Source organism: Neovison vison, chromosome 3 (assembly GCF_020171115.1).
Source record: "Neovison vison isolate M4711 chromosome 3, ASM_NN_V1, whole genome shotgun sequence".
Classification (NCBI taxonomy): Eukaryota; Metazoa; Chordata; class Mammalia; order Carnivora; family Mustelidae; genus Neogale; species Neogale vison.
The window spans coordinates 24263379-24281710 of NC_058093.1; the positions used below are offsets into that span (position 1 = coordinate 24263379).

Consider the following 18332-nt stretch of genomic DNA (forward strand, 5'->3'; position numbering starts at 1 on the left):
CTGTCTTTAAATAATCTAAAAAAAATAAAAGCTACTATTTTTATTTCCTTTTCTACAGACTTTCTATTCATATATTTTCACCATTTCTCTTTAGAGCTCGTTTTATCACTTTCTAGAAGTTCTTCCTATTTAAGAGAATTATATTTTCTGTGCTATAAGCTGGAAATATTTTTTCCAGTTTGCTATTTGTCTTTTCAGTCTGGTTTTAGTCTTAATTTTTAAATGTTGAGTCAAAAATTTAAGTCTTCTCCTTCAAAGTTTTGAAGAGTTGCTCCCAGAACTTCTGACATTTTTATGTTCCATTTTACATTTTAATGTATTTTATGTTTATAATTTATCCTGTTTTTTTTTTCAAATAAACTGAGGATGTCACTTAATTTTTTTTCCAGATTCCACTGAGTTCTTACAGCACTATTTATATAATAATTCTTTCCTTCATATATTTAAGATGTCACCTTTATCATAAGCTATATTCCTATGTTTTGAGTTTCTACCTGGGGTTCATGAAACTTGTAACTCAGTTTTAATGTGACTGGTTTTCCTTATAATCCTTTTTTTTTTTCTTTTTTGTGCATTTTAAAACATAACTTGAGAAAGATCTATAATATAACATTTAGATAGAAATTAAAGATAAGGTAGATTTCAAGTAATTTTTCTATAATTTATTTTTAAATTTATTATACCCTTTCCTATAAATTATTAAATTACAAATTTTGTTGATGCATTATTTTTTTTAAGATTTTATTTATTTATTTGACAGAGAGAAATCACAAGTAGACAGAGAGGCAGGCAGAGAGAGAGAGAGAGAGGGAAGCAGGCTCCCTGCTGAGCAGAGAGCCAGATGCGGGACTCGATCCCAGGACCCTGAGATCATGACCTGAGCCGAAGACAGCGGCTTAACCCACTGAGCTACCCAGTCGCCCTGTTGATTCATTATTAATGAAATATCAAATTCATGGGTTACTTTAACATTTTAAAAATAGTTAATTTGGGGGGGTGCCTGGGTGACTCAGTGGGTTAAACCTCTGCCTTCAGCTCAGGTCATGATCTCAGGGTCCTGGGATCGAGCCCCACATCAGGCTCTCTACTCAACAGGGAGTCTGCTTCCCCCTTTCTCTATCTGGCTTCCTCTCTGCTCACTTGTAATCTCTGTCAAATAAGTAAATCTTTAAAAAAAATAGTTTATTTTGGCAGATACACCAAATCACATGTCTAAAATTGAATTTATTATTCTCTCTTAAGACTATACCAGGGTCAAGATTCCTATCTGGGAGTCATTCTTGTCCTGCTTCTCACTCACTAATCCTTTTGATTCTGACTCCTGACAGTCTCTTTTCTTTAACACTAACTCTTCCTCTCTCCATCTTTGATGAAATTGGTGTCATCATTCACCTGTGGTAAAGTTCTGCATAAGGGTCCCTGTGTAATAAGTTCATTCTTCACACGGAAGCTAGAAGTCTTCTGAGTAGGCAAAAATCATCTTGTTTCTCCACCACCTCTACCCAGTTAAAGCCCCTGAATGGTTTCTCATATTTACTCTTGTGATAGTAGATGCTTTTAGTTTTTTTTTATCTGTTTGGATCTATTAATACCTTCCTTAGATGGTGAGTTTATGTGTGCTTTTTGCAGCTCTATTGAGATATTATTGATATATAGATTATGTAAATTTAAGGTGCTCAAATTGATTTGATACACTAATATTGCAAAATGAGTGCCATTATAGCATTATATCACATAAACCATCACCTGAATCATATCACATATACCATTTTTTTGTTGTGAGAATATTTATTATCTAATTTCTTAACAACTTTCAAGTATGTAATACTCTATTAGTAACTATAGTCATTGTTGTATATTAGATCCCTAGAACTTATTTATAACTGGAAGTCTGTATCCTTTGACCAGACCAACATCTTCCCTTTTCCTCTATCTGGGAAACCCTTGTAACCACTATTCTAGTCTCTAAGAGATCAGCTTTTAGATTCCACATATAAGTGAGATCATACAGTATTTGTCTTGCTCTGATTTATTTCACTTAGCATAATCCCTCATGATCCATCCATGTTGTGGAACAGAAATAGCCTGTTCTAATGGCTGAATAGTATTATACTGTATATACATATACAGCATCTTCTTTATCCATTCATCCATTGACGGACACATAGGTTGTTTCCATATTTTGGATATTGTGAATAATGCTGTAGTGAACATAGAAGTGCAGATATCTCTTTGAGATCCTCTTTTTCTTTCCATTCAGTATATTTCCTTTCCATTCAACACCAAAGTGAGATTCCTGGGTCATATAGTAGTTCTATTTTTAATATTTTGAGGAACCTCCTTACTGTTTTCTGTAATGGATGCACCCATTTACGTTCCTACCAACAGTATACAAGAGTTCCATTTTCTCTACATCCTTGCCAAACTTTCTTATTTCTTGTCTTTTTGATGATAACCATTCTAAAAAGTGTGAGTAAATATCTCATTATGGTTTTGATTTGCATTTCCCTGATGATTTGTAATGCTGAACATCTCTTCATGTTCCTATTGACCTTGGTATGACTTCTTTGTAAATATCTATTCAGTTCCTCTGCCCATTTTTTAATCAGACTTTTTTCTTTCTCTTTAATTGAGTTGTCTGAGTTTTTGATATATAAGTTTGCCTCCACATCCTGACACTCCAAGTTTGGGTGCATTCCCACTACCTCTTTTTCTTTTTTATAATTTTTTTAAATAAACATGTAATGTATTATTAGCTCCCGAATACAGGTCTGTGAATCACCAGGTTTACAGACTTCTCAGCACTCATATGTCTATAACCAATGTCTATAACCCTACCACCCTCACCCTACCCTCCTCCCCCTGGCAACCCTCAGTTTGTTTTGTGAGATTAAGAATCTCTTATGGTTTGTCTCCCTCCAAATCCCATCTTGTTTCATTTATTATTTTCCTGCCCCCCCAAACCCCCCATGTTGCATCTCCACTTCCTCATGTCAGGGAGATCATATGATAGTTGTCTTTGTCTGATTGACTTATTTCAATAAGCATAATACCCTCTAGTTCCATCCACATTGTCGCAAATGGCAAGATTTCATTTCTTTTGATGGCTGCAAAGTATTCCGTTGTATTTATATACCACATCTTCTTTATCTATTCAGCTGTTGATGGACATCTAGGTTCTTTCCATAGTTTGGCTATTGTGGACATTGCTGCTATAAATGTTTGGGTGCACGTGCCCTTTTGGATCACTATGTTTGTATCTTTAGGGTAAATATCCAGTAGTGCAATTGCTGGGTCATAGAATAGCTCTATTTTCAACTTTTTGAGGAAGCTCCATTCTCTTTTCCAGAGTGGTTGTACCAGCTTGCATTCCCACCAACAGTGTAAGAGGGTTCCCCTTTCTCTGCATCCTTGCCAGCATCTGTCATTTCCTGACTTGCTAATTTTAGCCATTCTGACTGGTGTGAGGTGGTATCTCATTGTGGTTTTGATTTGTATTTCCCTGATGCTGTGGAGTGTTGTGGAGCACTTTTTCATGTGTCTGTTGGCCATCTAGATGTCTTCTTTGCAGAAATGTCTATTCATGTCCTCTGCCCATTTCTTGACTGGATTATTTATTCTTCGGGTGTTGAGTTTGCTAAACTCTTTATAGATTTTGGACACTAGCCCTTTATATGATATGTCGTTTGCAAATAGCTTCTCCCAGTCTGTCAGTTGTCTTTTGGTTTTGTTAACTTTTCACTTTGATGTGCAAACACTTTTGATCTTGATGAAGTCCCAATAGTTCATTTTTGCCCTTGCTTCCCTTGTCTTTGGCGATGTTTCTTGGAAGAAGTTGCTGTAGCTGAGGTCGAAGAGGTTGCTGCCTGTGTTCTCCTCAAGGATTTTGATGGATTCCTTTCTCACATTGAGGTCCTTCATCCATTTTGAGTCTATTTTCATGTGTGGTGTAAGAAAATGGTCAATTTCATTTTTTTGCATGTGGTTGTCCAATTTTCCCAACACCATTTGTTGAAGAGGCTGTCTTTTTTACCATTGGACATTCTTTCATGCTTTGTTGAAGATTAGTTGATGTAGAGTTGAGGGTCTATTTCTGGGCTTTCTATTCTGTTCTATTGATCTATTTGTCTGTTTTTGTGCCAGTACCATACTGTCTTGACGATGACACCTTTGTAACAGAGCTTGAAGTCCGGAATTGTGATGCCACCAACTTTGGCTTTCTTTTTCAATATTCCTTTGGCTATTCGAGGTCTTTTCTGGTTCCATTTAAATTTTAGGATTATTTGTTCCATTTCTTTGAAAAAAATGGATGGGATTTGGATAGGAATTGCATTAAATGTATAGATTGCTTCAGGTAGCATAGACATTTTCACAATATTTGTTCTTCCAATCCATGAGCATGGAACATTTTCCCATTTCTTTGTGTCTTCCTCAGTTTATTTCATGAGTACTTTATAGTTTTGTGAGTATAGATTGTTTGCCTCATTGGTTAGTTTTATTCCTAGGTATCTTATGGTTTTGGTGCAATTGTAAATGGGATTGACTCCTTAATTTCTCTTCCTTCTGTCTTGTTGTTGGTATAAAGAAATGCAACTGATTTCTGTGCATTGATTTTATATCCTGACACTTTACTGAATTCCTGTACAAGTTCTAGCAGTTTTGGAGTGGAGTCTTTTGGGTTTTCCACATATAGTATCATATCATCTGTAAAGAGTGATAGTTTGACTTCTTCGCCGATTTGGATGCCTTTAATTTCTTTTTGTTGTCTGATTGCTGAGGCTAGGACTTCTATACTATGTTGAATAGCAGTGGTGATAATGGACATAACTGCCGTGTTCCTGACCTTAGCGGAAAAGCTCTCAGTTTTTCTCCATTGAGAATGATATTTGTGGTGGGTTTTTCATAGATGGCTTTGATAATATTGAGGTATGTGTCCTCTATCCCTACACTTTGAAGAGTTTTGATCAGGAAGGGTTGCTGTACTTTGTCAAATGCTTTTTCGGCATTTATTGAGAGTATCATATGGTTCTTATCTTTCTTTTATTAAAGTATTGTAGCACATTGATTGATTTGTGGATGTTGAACCAAACTTGCAGCCCTGGAATAAATCCCAATTGGGCATGGTGAATAATCCTTTTAATCTACTGTTGGATTCTGTTGGCTAGTATTTTGGTGAGAATTTTTGCACCTGTATTCATCAAGGATATTGGTCTAGAATTCTCTTTTCTGATGGGATCCTTGTCCGCTTTTGGGATCAAGGTGATGGTGGCCTCATAAAATGAGTTTGGGAGTTTTTCTTCCATTTCTATTTTTTGGAACAGTTTCAGGAGAATAAGAATTCATTCTTCTTTAAATGTTTGGTAGAAGTTCCCTGGAAAGTCATCTGGCCCTGGGCTCTTGTTTGTTTGGAGATTTTTGATGAATGTTTCAATCTCCTTACTCTGGTTATGGGTCTGTTCAGGTTTTATATTTCTTCCTGGTTCAGTTTTGGTAGTTTATATGTCTCTAGGAATACATCCATTTCATCCAGATTGTCAAATTTGTTGGAATATAGTTGCTCATAATATATTCTTATAATTGTTTGTATTTCTTTGGTGTTGGTTGTGATCTCTCCTCTTTCATTCATGATTTTATTTATTTGTGTCCTTTCTCTTTTCTTTTTGATAGGTCTGGCCAGGGGTTTATCAACCTTATTAATTCTTTCAAAGAATCAGCTCCTAGTTTCGATGATTTGTTCTATTGGTTTTTTGGTTTCTATTTCATTGATTTCTTCTCTGATCTTTATGATTTCTCTTCTCTTGCTGGGTTTAGGCTTTCTTTGTTGTTCTTTCTTCAGTTCCTTTAGGTGTAGGGTTAGGTTTTGTATTTGAGACCTTTCTTATTTCTTGAGAAAGGCTTGTATCACTATATATTTTCCTCTCAGGACTGCCTTTTTGTGTCCCACAGATTTTGAACCATTTTGTTTTCATTATCATTTGTTTCCATGAATTTTTTCAATTCTTCTTTAATTTCCTGGTTGGCCCATTCATTACTTAGTAGGATGCTGTTTAGTCACCATGTATTTGGGTTCTTTCCAAATTCCTCTTGTGATTGAGTTCTAGCTTCAGAACTTTGTGGCCTGAAAATATGCAGGGAATGATCCCAATCTTTTGATACTGGTTGAGATCTGATTTATTTCCCAGGATGTGATCTATTCTCGAGAATGTTCCATGTGCACTAGAGAAGAATGTATATTCTGTTGCTTTGGGATGGAATATATCTGAATATATCTGTGATGTCCATCTGGTCCAGTGTGTCATTTAAGGCCTTTATTTCCTTGTCGATCTTTTGCTTAGATGACCTGTCCATTTCAGTGAGGGAATGTTAAAGTTCCCTACTACTATTGTAGTATTATTGTCAATGTGTTTCTTTGATTTTGTTATTAATTGGTTTATATAGTTGGCTGCTCCCATGTTAGGGTATAGATACTTAAAATTGTTAGATCTTCTTGTTGGACAGACCCTTTATTTATGATATAGTGTCCTTCCTCATTTCTTATTATAGTCTTTGGGTTAAAATCTAATTGATCTGATGTCCATGAGCTTTCTTTTGATGTCCATGAGCATGGAAAATTGTTTTCCATCCCCTCACTTTAAATCTGGTACTGTCTTTCAGTCTAAAATGAGTTTCTTGTAGACAGCATATCAATGGGTTTTGTTTTTCTTATCCATTCTGATACCCTGGGTCTTTTGATTGGGATATTTAGCCCATTTACATTCAGGGTAACTAGAGATGTAAATTTAGTGCCATTGTATTGCCTGTGACTGTTACTGTATATTTTCTCTGTTCCTTTTTGATCTACTACTTTTAGGGTCTACTACTTTGCTTAGAGGAACCCTTTCAATATTTCCTGTGGGGTTGGTTTGTTGTTTTCACATTCTTTCAGTTTTTGTTTGTCCTGGAAGCTTTTTATCTCTCCTTCTATTTTCAATGATAACCTAGGTGGATTTAGTATTCCTTGCTGCATGTTTTTCTTGTTTAGTGCTCTGAGTATATCATCCAGTTCTTCCTGGCCTGCCAGGTCTCTGTGGATAAGTCCACTGCCAATCTAATTTTTTTTTTACCATTGTATGTTATATACTTCTTGTCCTGTACTGCTTTCAGGATTCTCTTTGTCGCTAAGACTGGTAAATTTTACTATTAGATGATGGGGTGTGGACCTAATCTTATTGATTTTAAGGGGGCTTCTCTGCACCTCCTGGATGTTGATGCTTGTTTCCTTTGCCATATTAAGGAAATTATCTACAATAATTTTCTCCAATACACCTTCTGCTCCTCTCTTTCTTTCTTCTTCTTCTGGAATCCCAGTTATTCTAATGTTCTTTCATCTTATTGTATCACTTATCTCTCAAATTCTCCCCTCATGCTCCAGTAGTTGTCTCTCTTTTGCTCAGCTTCTTTATTCTCTGGAGAGATGTCCCTCAGTGGAACAGACTTTTAAAAGTTCTGATTTTGTGCTTTCCTGGTGGGCTTCCCCTTAGCATATACTCCAGTTAAATGTGATTCTTACTTTCCTCAATTCAGTTGTATTTCCATCTTGTATTATAGAACTTACTGTCCATTGATCAGCTATGTTTTTCAGAGCATATACAATTTATTAATTTAACAAATGTTATCTGGCTGATATTTGGAAAGAACAGAATAAATGTGTAAACTATGCCTTTTTTTTAATTTGAAGGGACACATGCACCCCAGTATTTATAGCAGCACTATCCATAATAGACAAAACATGAAAAGAGCCCAGCTATCCATCAACTAGATAGGAAAACGGGATCTCAAAGAGGTATCTACACTTCCATGTTCACTGTAACATTATTCATAATACCTAAGATATAACCTAGGTGTCCATTAATGGATGAATGAATAAAAAAAGATGTCATATATATACACAATAGAATATTACTCTCATCATAAAGAACAAAATCTTGTCATTTGTAATGACATGGATGGAACCAGAGGATATTATGCTAAGCAAAATAAGTCAGAGAAAGACAAATACCATATGATTTCACTCATATGTGGAATTTAAGAAATAAAACAGAGGAGCATAGGGGAAGGGAAGGATAAAGACACAGAGGGAGGCAAACCAAAGGAAACTTAAATATAGGGAACAAAATGAGGGTTTCTGGACAGAGGTGAGTGGAAGGATGGGGGTAATTGGGTGATGACCATTAGGAGGGCACTTGATGTAATGAATACTGTGTGTTAAATGAAACTGAAAAAATCACTATATTCTACCTCTGAAACTAATACTACACTCTGTGTGAACTAACTTGAATTTAAATAAAATCTAGAGAAAAAAAAAAAGATATACTATTTTATACTATTTTAAAACAAAAACTTTTTCATTTGATACTTTCAGTTCTCAAAAATATTTTGATTTCATATGCTTATTTCAAAATTATGCCAGGAATATTGAAGGTAATCTCCTATAATTTTATAGATATTTTCATATAAAAATTTAATGTAGTTAACAACTTGCATCAAAATCCTTTACTCTGTCCCTGTCTTGCTGTTTAAATAAATTTTCTTTTACTGTCCAAGTCTCTAATTTCCTTTTCCCCAATATCTCTTTATTATAACTTACATCACTATATTTCATTAAGCAACGAATGTGGCTGTTTTTTGAGGACTGGTTTATTTATATCCAGCTGGACATCAGATGTCTTCCTTTACCCTCCACAGCCAGATGCCCCATTCAACTCTGAAATAATGAAAGCCTTGAGTATATTTCTTCATTGCCTTGAGATTCCTTTCTAGCTTTGTTGTTTGCTATTTCCTAGAGTAGAACCTCTCTTTAGTGAGAATATCATGTTTTCATGTGATATGAGTGTTTTATTCAAGACTCTAAATGACCCAGATATAAACCTGTTTATACTTTAGATACCTGGTTGTACTTGTTTCATTTCTTCTTTCTTCCTTTATTTCTCATTTTTCATTTATCTGCCTGATACAAAGTAATGTTCCTGATAACATTATATCAGGAAATCAAAAAGATATTCCACTGAGATAAAATAAAATCATGATCAGTATATATAAAATTAGTATAGTTTAATCTAAAAAAGTCTTACTTCTGTTATTGGTGGTTTTCCATCAGCAAATGGACTCTCTTGCTCAGGTAACTCAGTAATGAACATTGTCAAAAAGGAGAACGTTGTCTAAAAGAATCTATCTCCTTTAGAACTCTTGAAACATACCAGCCAATGGTATCTCCATAATTATGATCTAACCATTTTCCTTTTTAATCTCTTAGTCGTCTTATGCTTTTCTCAGATTGTTTTGCTGTTTTTGTTGTTGTTTCATATGTACACATGCATACACACCCTTCATTCCCTTTAATTTTATATATTTTGGGACAATTTTGAATAGTAGGAAAATTATAAACCTTTCAGATATTTTGTCTTATTTCCCACATTTTTTTGAAATATAATGATATGTCCATAGGATAATATTAATCATTAAGAATGGAATATCCTTAAAAAATAAATTATATGATTAAAAAATGGTCAGAGACCTTGAATAGACATTTTTCCAAAGAAGATATACACATGGCCAACAGACATATGAAAAAGATATTCAACATCACTGATCATTAGGGAAATACAAATCAACAGCATGATAAGATAGTATCTCACCATCAAAATGACTACCATCAAGAAGGGAAGAAATAACAAGTGTTGGTGTGAGTGTAGAGAAAAAAGAATGCTTCTGCACTATTGGCAGGAATATAAATTGGTGCAGGCACAATGGAAAACAGTATGAAGGTTTCTCAAAAAATTAAAAATAGAATTACTGTATGATCCAGTAATTCCATTTATGTATCTTTACCCAAAGAAAACAAAAACACTAATTCAAAAAGACATATGTATCCCTATATTTGTTGCAGTATTACTTACAATAGACAAGGCATGGAAGCTACCTAAGTGTCAATAGATAAATAGAAAATGTGTAGTATATATACAATGGAATACTACCCAGCTATAAAAAAGGATGAGATCTTACCATTTGTGACTACTTGGATGAATGTAGAGAGTATTCTGCTAAGTGAAATAAGTCAGAGAAAAACAAATAGCATACAATTCCACTTATGTGTGGAATCTAAAAAACAAAACAAATGAACAAATAAACAGAAAAAGCAGAAATATACTCATAAATACAGAGAACAAACTATTGGTTGTCAGTGGGGAGGGGGTAGGGATGGATAGACAAAATGGATGAAGGGGAGTAGGATGTGCAGACTTCCAGTTATGGAATGAATAAGTCATGGTGATGAAAGATAGAGCATAAGGAATACATTTAATGGTATTCTAATAGTGTTGTATGGTGACAAATGGTAGATACACTTAAGGTGTGCATACCATAACATATACACTTACTGAATCACTACTGTATACCTAAAATTAATATAACATTGTGTACCTTAATAAAATATACATATAAAATATCAAAATATATATATACATATATAATTCAAAAAAAGAATGGAATATTTTGAAAACTTAAAAATTGCTGATTTTTCTCAGGATATGATATACAGAAGAATCAGAATAGGAAGTAAGGACAAGGAAAGTTATAAATGGTAAGATGAAAATGAAAAGTGGATAGATTATATGTCTTTCATAAGTATACATTTGAAAATTCAAAAAAAGTCTGCATACTGGCTGGTCTAATCCCACTAAACTAATTTTCTTCTCAAGCTTAAATGCATTTGAAATGTATTCTTTTGCTTTGGATGCACAAACATAATTATATTATCTCTTTGCAGAAGTTTTTTTTTTTTTCCCCTAATGAGAAGTCAGAAGAATAAAGAGTTATTTATAAGTGTTATGTGAGTGTTTATTTCTAAAGAATATATTTTCCCCTAGAAATGTAAGAAATTTTTCTTTGAAAACAGCATTCCAGTCTAACAGATTAATGATCATATAACTTAATACTTTATCAATTGTAAGATTGTGTATAAATTTTGTCAGTTTTTATAAGCATATTAGTACTTGAATAAATGTAAACATATTAGTGTCTGATAAAGTAATAATGAAAATCAACTCCATAGCGATTCCCTATTACCTCCCATAAAGCCTTATACTAACAAGTTCTAGAAATTAATGTGTAACAGAAGAATTCATTATTATATATTTAAGTGTAGGATATCTTTTAAATAACACCCAACATTTGGTTTAAAAACCTCAACATAAGAGTTTTATGATGAAAAGAACAATTAGAAGCTTTTTATAACAAATATTACTAAATGTTAAGAAAATTTTTAATCATTCTTCTTTTTTTAAAAGATTTTATTTTTAAGTAATCTTTACACCCAGTATAGGGCCTGAACACACAACCATGAATGAAATCCAGAGTCAAACATTTCAATGATGAGCCAGCCAGGTGCCCCAGATTACTTATATTTCTTGATTTAGTTTATTCAGTCTACAACCATTTTAATAAAAATTTTCTGTATGTTATTATGTACTTGTATTGTGGAGATAAAAAAATGTAAAATACAGAGCATCTTCAAGAAGTTTAATCAAAAACAGGTATGACAATTTTGTCCTTCTTTCCTGAAATGTTTTAAAGTAAATCCTAACATTATATCATTTCACTCATAAATACTTCATTATATTTATCTAGTGGTTAATAACTTTAGAAAATAACCACAATAGTATCATTACAGTAATTTCTTAATATCATCTAAGATCTAGTCCTCATTCAATTTCCTTCAGCTGTATAGAATTCATTTTAGCTGTACAATCTGTGAGTGAAATATTCAAGAAATAAGACCATTAATTTTATCCTTTCATCAAAATAAGAAGAAAACCATGTATCCAGTTTTCTATGCCTTTAACTTCTAAAGCAAAATAACAACTGTCATCCTACAGAGATCACCTCTTAATTATCTACACAGTTTCTAAATGGAATGGCTGTGTTTATTCTCATTTCAACTTAGAAGGTCAGTGAGTGCATAAACTTCTTGCTTTGTGATGGCAGTGTGATGTCATGCAGGTTTTCAGAGAAAGAATGCAATTAGTGTCAGGTGCATCAAATCACTGCAGGTAATTGCAATCATTTTTAAGGAGAAATGAGGAAAGAGGTCTCATAGACTTAAAAAAAAAAAAAAGTTAACTGCTATATGGCAGCTTACATGGGCCCTTGCTATTCAGCAACCAAATTCCAGTGGAAGGAAAGATTATAACAAATTCAAATTGCATTACATATCTAAAACTCATATTCTAATTTTTTTTAAAAAAGTGCTTGTCTGAATACTTACAAATTTATCTAAATCACAAATTATGTTTTATACTTTGAATGATGGTCGTATTTTAAAAGATTACTTCAAAATATTTGTAAAACTATAGCATACATTTTAAATTCAGTTATTCTCACAATAAGAAAGGCAGAACATGATTTAAAAAAATCCAAAACCTTGTAAAATATTTATTGCTTTTTTTTCTAAAGATGTAATTTCCCAGTGGGATATTAGATTAAGGATTTATAGAGATGATCTTTTTCTAATTATAAATATGTAAATATATATGCAGTTACTTCAAATTCTAAAACCTGGGTAATGACCAACAAGGGAACACTTAGAATTAGTCTTATATTACTTTATGAGTGATAATCAGTATTTCAAACATAGTATTCTGCTAGGATGCTTATAATTCATAAAGGTATTTTCTTGCATTTTTTTCTTTTATTAGGCCATAAATCCTACATACATAAAAATCAACCATAAAAGTTAAGTGAGATTCAAAGGTAAATTGGAAACTCTTCTATATCCTACCCAGTCTGGTTATAGACACATATTGTTTTTATATTTTAAATTTTGAATTGTGTATACAATATTCACTAAGGAAACCAAATGTGTGAAATCATATCATCATATCTATTCTAATTACCCTTTTGTTTGTAATTTTTCTTTTATTATGATATCTCTATAGGAGAAAAGTGATATTGAATAGGTTTGTAGATCCCAGAAAAAGAGTCTAGAGCATAATGAAGTATTAGGATTTAGTGAGTCAGAAACAATAGTGGAATGTTTATTATTTGAAAAAAAAAAAAAAAGCTAGACATTCTGTCACAAAATTTCTAATTACCTTGAACTAACAAAGGGAATAACATAGCATTTTTTTCCTTTATAGTGTTTGTGGTGGGGGGGTGGTTCCTCTACCCTTCACAGTCCTTCTAGCTGGACTAATAATTAAATTGATATGAGATGAATTAGTAGGAGAAAATCAAATTTAATAGCCTATGTACAGAGAATTCACACAGTCGTGGAAATTCCAAAGACAGTGAAGTAAATGAGCTAAGGACTGGAGTTGGTGTCTGAGAATACAAAGGGGAAAAAAACATTACGTTGGCTGGAGATTAAAAGAGAATGTTTGGAAAACAAAAGTTGCCCCAATATGCAGATTCGTTTCTTAGGTAAAGAGGAATCTGTTAATAGCTCTCCTCCTGATACAAACAGGTAGTTGAGGGGGAGATAAAGAGCTTTTTCTGAATTTGCTAGGTTTGGGTTAATTTTTTTTTTTAACTTTTTTTTTCCAAATTATTTATTTTCAGAAAAACAGTATTCATTATTTTTTCACCACACCCAGTGCTCCTTGCAAGCTGTGCCCTCTATAATACCCACCACCTGGTACCCCAACCTCCCACCCCTCCGCCACTTCAAACCCCTCAGATTGTTTTTCAGAGTCCATAGTCTCTCGTGGTTCACCACCCCTTCCAATTTACCCAAAAGCACATACCCTCCCCAATGTCCATAACCCTACCCCCCTTCTCCCAACCCCCCTCCCCCCAGCAACCCACAGTTTGTTTCATGAGATTAAGAGTCACTTATGGTTTGTCTCCCTCCCTATCCCATCTTGTTTCATGGATTCTTCTCCTACCCACTTAAGCCCCCATGTTGCATCACTACTTCCTCATATCAGGGAGATCATATGATAGTTGTCTTTCTCTGCTTGACTTATTTCACTAAGCATGATACGCTCTAGTTCCATGCATGTTGTCGCAAATGGCAAGATTTCGTTTCTTTTGATGGCTGCATAGTATTCCATTGTGTATATATACCACATCTTCTTGATCCATTCATCTGTTGATGGACATCTAGGTTCTTTCCATAGTTTGGCTATTGTGGACATTGCTGCTATAAACATTCGGGTGCATGTGCCCCTTTGGATTACTACGTTTGTATCTTTAGGGTAAATTCCCAGTAGTGCAATTGCTGGGTCATAGTGCAGTTCTATTTTCAACATTTTGAGGAACCTCCATGCTGTTTTCCAGAGTGGTAGCACCAGCTTGCATTCCCGCCAACAGTGTAGGAGGGTTCCCCTTTCTCCGCATCCTCGCCAGCATCTGTCATTTCCTGACTTGGTTTTAGCCATTCTGACTGGTGTGAGGTGATATCTCATTGTGGTTTTGATTTGTATTTCCCTGATGCCGAGTGATATGGAGCACTTTTTCATGTGTCTGTTGGCCATCTGGATGTCTTCTTTGCAGAAACGTCTGTTCATGTCCTCTGCCCATTTCTTGATTGGATTATTTGTTCTTTGGGTGTTGAGTTTGTTAAGTTCTTTATAGATTTTGGACACTAGTCCTTTATCTGATATGTCGTTTGCAAATATCTTCTCCCATTCTGTCAGTTGTCTTTTGATTTTGTTAACTGTTTCCTTTGCTGTGCAAAAGCTTTTGATCTTGATGAAATCCCAACAGTTCATTTTTTGCCTTTGCTTCCCTTGCTTTTGGCGATGTTCCTAGGAAGATGTTGCTGCGGCTGAGGTCGAAGAGGTTGCTGCCTGTGTTAATCCTAAAGGATTTTGATGGATTCCTTTCTCACATTGAGGTCCTTAATCCATTTTGAGTTTATTTTTGTGTGTGGTGTAAGGAAATGGTCCAATTTCATTTTTCTGCGCGTGGCTGTCCAATTTTCCCAACACCATTTATTAAAGGGGCTGTCTTTTTTCCATTGGACATTCTTTCCTGCTTTGTCAAAGATTAGTTGACCATAGAGTTGAGGGTCTATTTCTGGGCTCTCTATTCTGTTCCATTGATCTATGTGTCTGTTTTTGTGCCAGTACCATGCTGTGATACTCTATGTGGAAAACCCAAAAGACTCCACTCCAAAACTGCCAGAACCCGCACAGGAATTCAGCAAAGTGTCAGGATACAAGATCAATGCACAGAAATCAGCCGCACCTCTCCAGTGGTTCCAGGACTTTCTCCTTTCTCCCCAAGATCAGCTTACAGGTTTCTTTGAAAGAAACACTTTTCCCTTCTCCCCTACTTGGTCTTCTTTTGCTGCCCATTTTGAAACTTGTAGCTCCCAGCTGCTATGACTTTGATAACCATCATTACTAAATCTCTTTATTTGCGGTGACGCACTGAAATGACAACTCTAGAGGCAACTTGTTAACCAGGATGGGTTGTCAAGGCAAACTGAGCAGACTTCCAGGTTTCTTTCCTTCCGCCCTGACCTTCCTGTTGAGTCTGGGTTAATTTTTTTTTTTTTAAGATTTTATTTATTTACTTGACAGACAGAGGTCACAAGTAGGTAGAGAGGCAGGCAGAGAAAGAGAGGAGGAAGTAGTCTCCCCGAGGAGCAGAGAGCCCAATGTGGGGCTTGATCCCAGGACCCTGGGATTATGACCTGAGCTGAAGACAGAGACTTTAACCCACTGAGCCACCCACGTACCCTGGTTTGGGTTAATTTTAACTCAAATTAATATTCATGCCAAAGTGCCCTGTTTAGGGCAGCCTGCCCTTGGCTCCTATGATAGGAAAAAAAAATCCACATATATCTAAAACAATTCTGGCATGATAAAGAGAATGTACTTAGGTATACAAGTAATATTAGTGGAAAAAATTTCAGCCAACCTCAAAATAATTCTATAATTTTACTACATGGCATGCAAATAAAAATTTAAGCAGCATTAAAGAAGAAAAAGATAGTGAAAGACTCCCTCTTATACCACATGACCAGTTCTGCTAGAATAGGCAGTTAGTTAGGCCTTAACAGGATACCTGGAGGCCAGCAAAGGGGTTGTTGAGGCCCATTATCCGGAAAGTCAGCAACCTGTCTTGTGGTCATCCCATAAACAAAGCCCAGAGGAGCCAGATGACACCAGACAGGCCCAAGACAAAGAAGGCTTAAGACCCTGACCAAGTATGGGAGAAAAGGTGTGAAACCCTGTTCTCAAAGAAATATCGTCCCCAAGTAATGAGTATCCTATCCCTTAGTTTACTATTGTCAGTAAAAGAGACCCAAACCCCAGGTGCAACTCTCCCTTTAGCTAGCCTGTTCTCCCTTCTGGAGAGTGTAGTCTCTCTTCAATAAACTCTCTACTTGAGCCTCTCAACCACTGTCTAATCTGTCCTTGCATTTTTTTCCTGTTACCTCTGGGTGATGGTCTTGAGATGGGCTGAGTAGAGGCCTCAGGGCCCAGAGGTCTCCCCTGTCCACCCAACAATAGTTCCTTTTCTTACATGTAGCTACTGAGGACCATTTCTATTTTTAGTTCTTTTAGTGATATAAGGAGGATGTGTGTGTGTGTGTGTGTGTGTGTGTGTGTGTGTTTGTGTGTTTCATCATACACCACCTCTGAGCAAAATCTACTGTTTTTCCAACATGGAAGGTGAGAATTACTTCTCTCTACTCTTTGAACTTTCTGTCCCTTAAGAGTTTATTTTTTGTTTTTGTTATATCATTTGGAGATAAATTTATAAATTCATGATAAATTTAATTAATAAAAGTTAACCTTTATTTCTGTATCCTTCTATTTAAAATAGTTATCTTTGACTTCATCCAATGAAGGATGAGGAATTTAGCATCTATTAATGAAGGGTGAGGAATTTAGCATCTATTAACTTTTTTCCAGTTTCCCTCCACATCTCAAATTCTGCCTGATATGATAGTACTTTAATAATTTCAAGTACTAAAATATATATCAGCTATAATTATCTTCACTTTTTATTGTAGATTCATTCTGAAAATAGATTTCAATAAATAGCATTAGGTAGCTACTATTGAGTAGGTAATGTGGTTGTGTTTGTGGGTAAAAGAGTACACTTCTTTAGCTGTAGCCAAATTTTCTGCCTGCAGGGGTATGTATATGCATACACATAGAGCAGTAGGAATCATGTCTCTTAAATTTAATCTCTTTCTTGGAATTATGTCATATTTTTAGTTGCTGTATTTGAACAAGGACTTTTAAAAACAATGTTCTGTTTTTCCAAGAAGATCCACCTATACTTTTATTTTTTGGTCAGAAAAAAAAGTTTTTTTTTCCTGTATTATTACTAATATACTCTGATTCTTTTATCATGTTATATCTTGAATGTGCTGATCAGAAATAATTTCTTCTAGATCCTTTGGTCAACTGTCATTCTGGAATTTCTCTTTGTTGTGTTCCTATCTTTTTTTTTTTTCCAAGTTATTTATTTTCAGAAAAACAGTATTCATTATTTTTTCACCACACCCAGTGCTCCATGCAAGCTGTGCCCTCTATAATACCCACCACCTGGTACCCCAACCTCCCACCCCCCAGCCACTTCAAACCTCTCAGATTGATTTTCAGAGTCCATAGTCTCTCATGGTTCAGCTCCCCTTCCAATTTACCCAAAAGCACATACCCTCCCCAATGTCCATAACCCTACCCCCCTTCTCCCAACCCCCCTCCCCCCAGCAACCCACAGTTTGTTTCGTGAGATTAAGAGTCACTTATGGTTTGTCTCTCTCCCTATCCCATCTTGTTTCATGGATTCTTCTCCTACCCACTTAAGCCCCCATGTTGCATCACCACTCCCTCATATCAGGGAGATCATATGATAGTTGTCTTTCTCCGCTTGACTTATTTCGCTAAGCATGATACGCTCTAGTTCCATGCATGTTGTCGCAAATGGCAAGATTTCGTTTCTTTTGATGGCTGCATAGTATTCCATTGTGTATATATACCACATCTTCTTGATCCATTCATCTGTTGATGGACATCTAGGTTCTTTCCATAGTTTGGCTATTGTGGACATTGCTGCTATAAACATTTGGGTGCACGTGCCCCTTTGGATCACTACGTTTGTATCTTTAGGGTAAATTCCCAGTAGTGCAATTGCTGGGTCATAGGACATAGCCAAAGGCAAGGGAAGCAAGGGCAAAAATGAACTTTTGGGATTTCATCAAAATCAAAAGCTTTTGCACAGCAAAGGAAACAGTTAACAAAATCAAAAGACAACTGACAGAATGGGAGAAGATATTTGCAAACGACATATCAGATAAAGGACTAGTGTCCAAAATCTATAAAGAACTTAAC

At 35.1% G+C, this 18332-nt stretch overlaps 1 protein-coding gene across 1 annotated transcript in view; it reads left to right on the forward strand.

Annotated features, from left to right (window-relative positions):
• The window catches only part of SPAG16 (sperm associated antigen 16), a 1041622-nt gene that overhangs the window by 197704 nt on the left and 825586 nt on the right, over window positions 1–18332 (forward strand). The gene's annotated exons all lie outside the window — the stretch shown is intronic.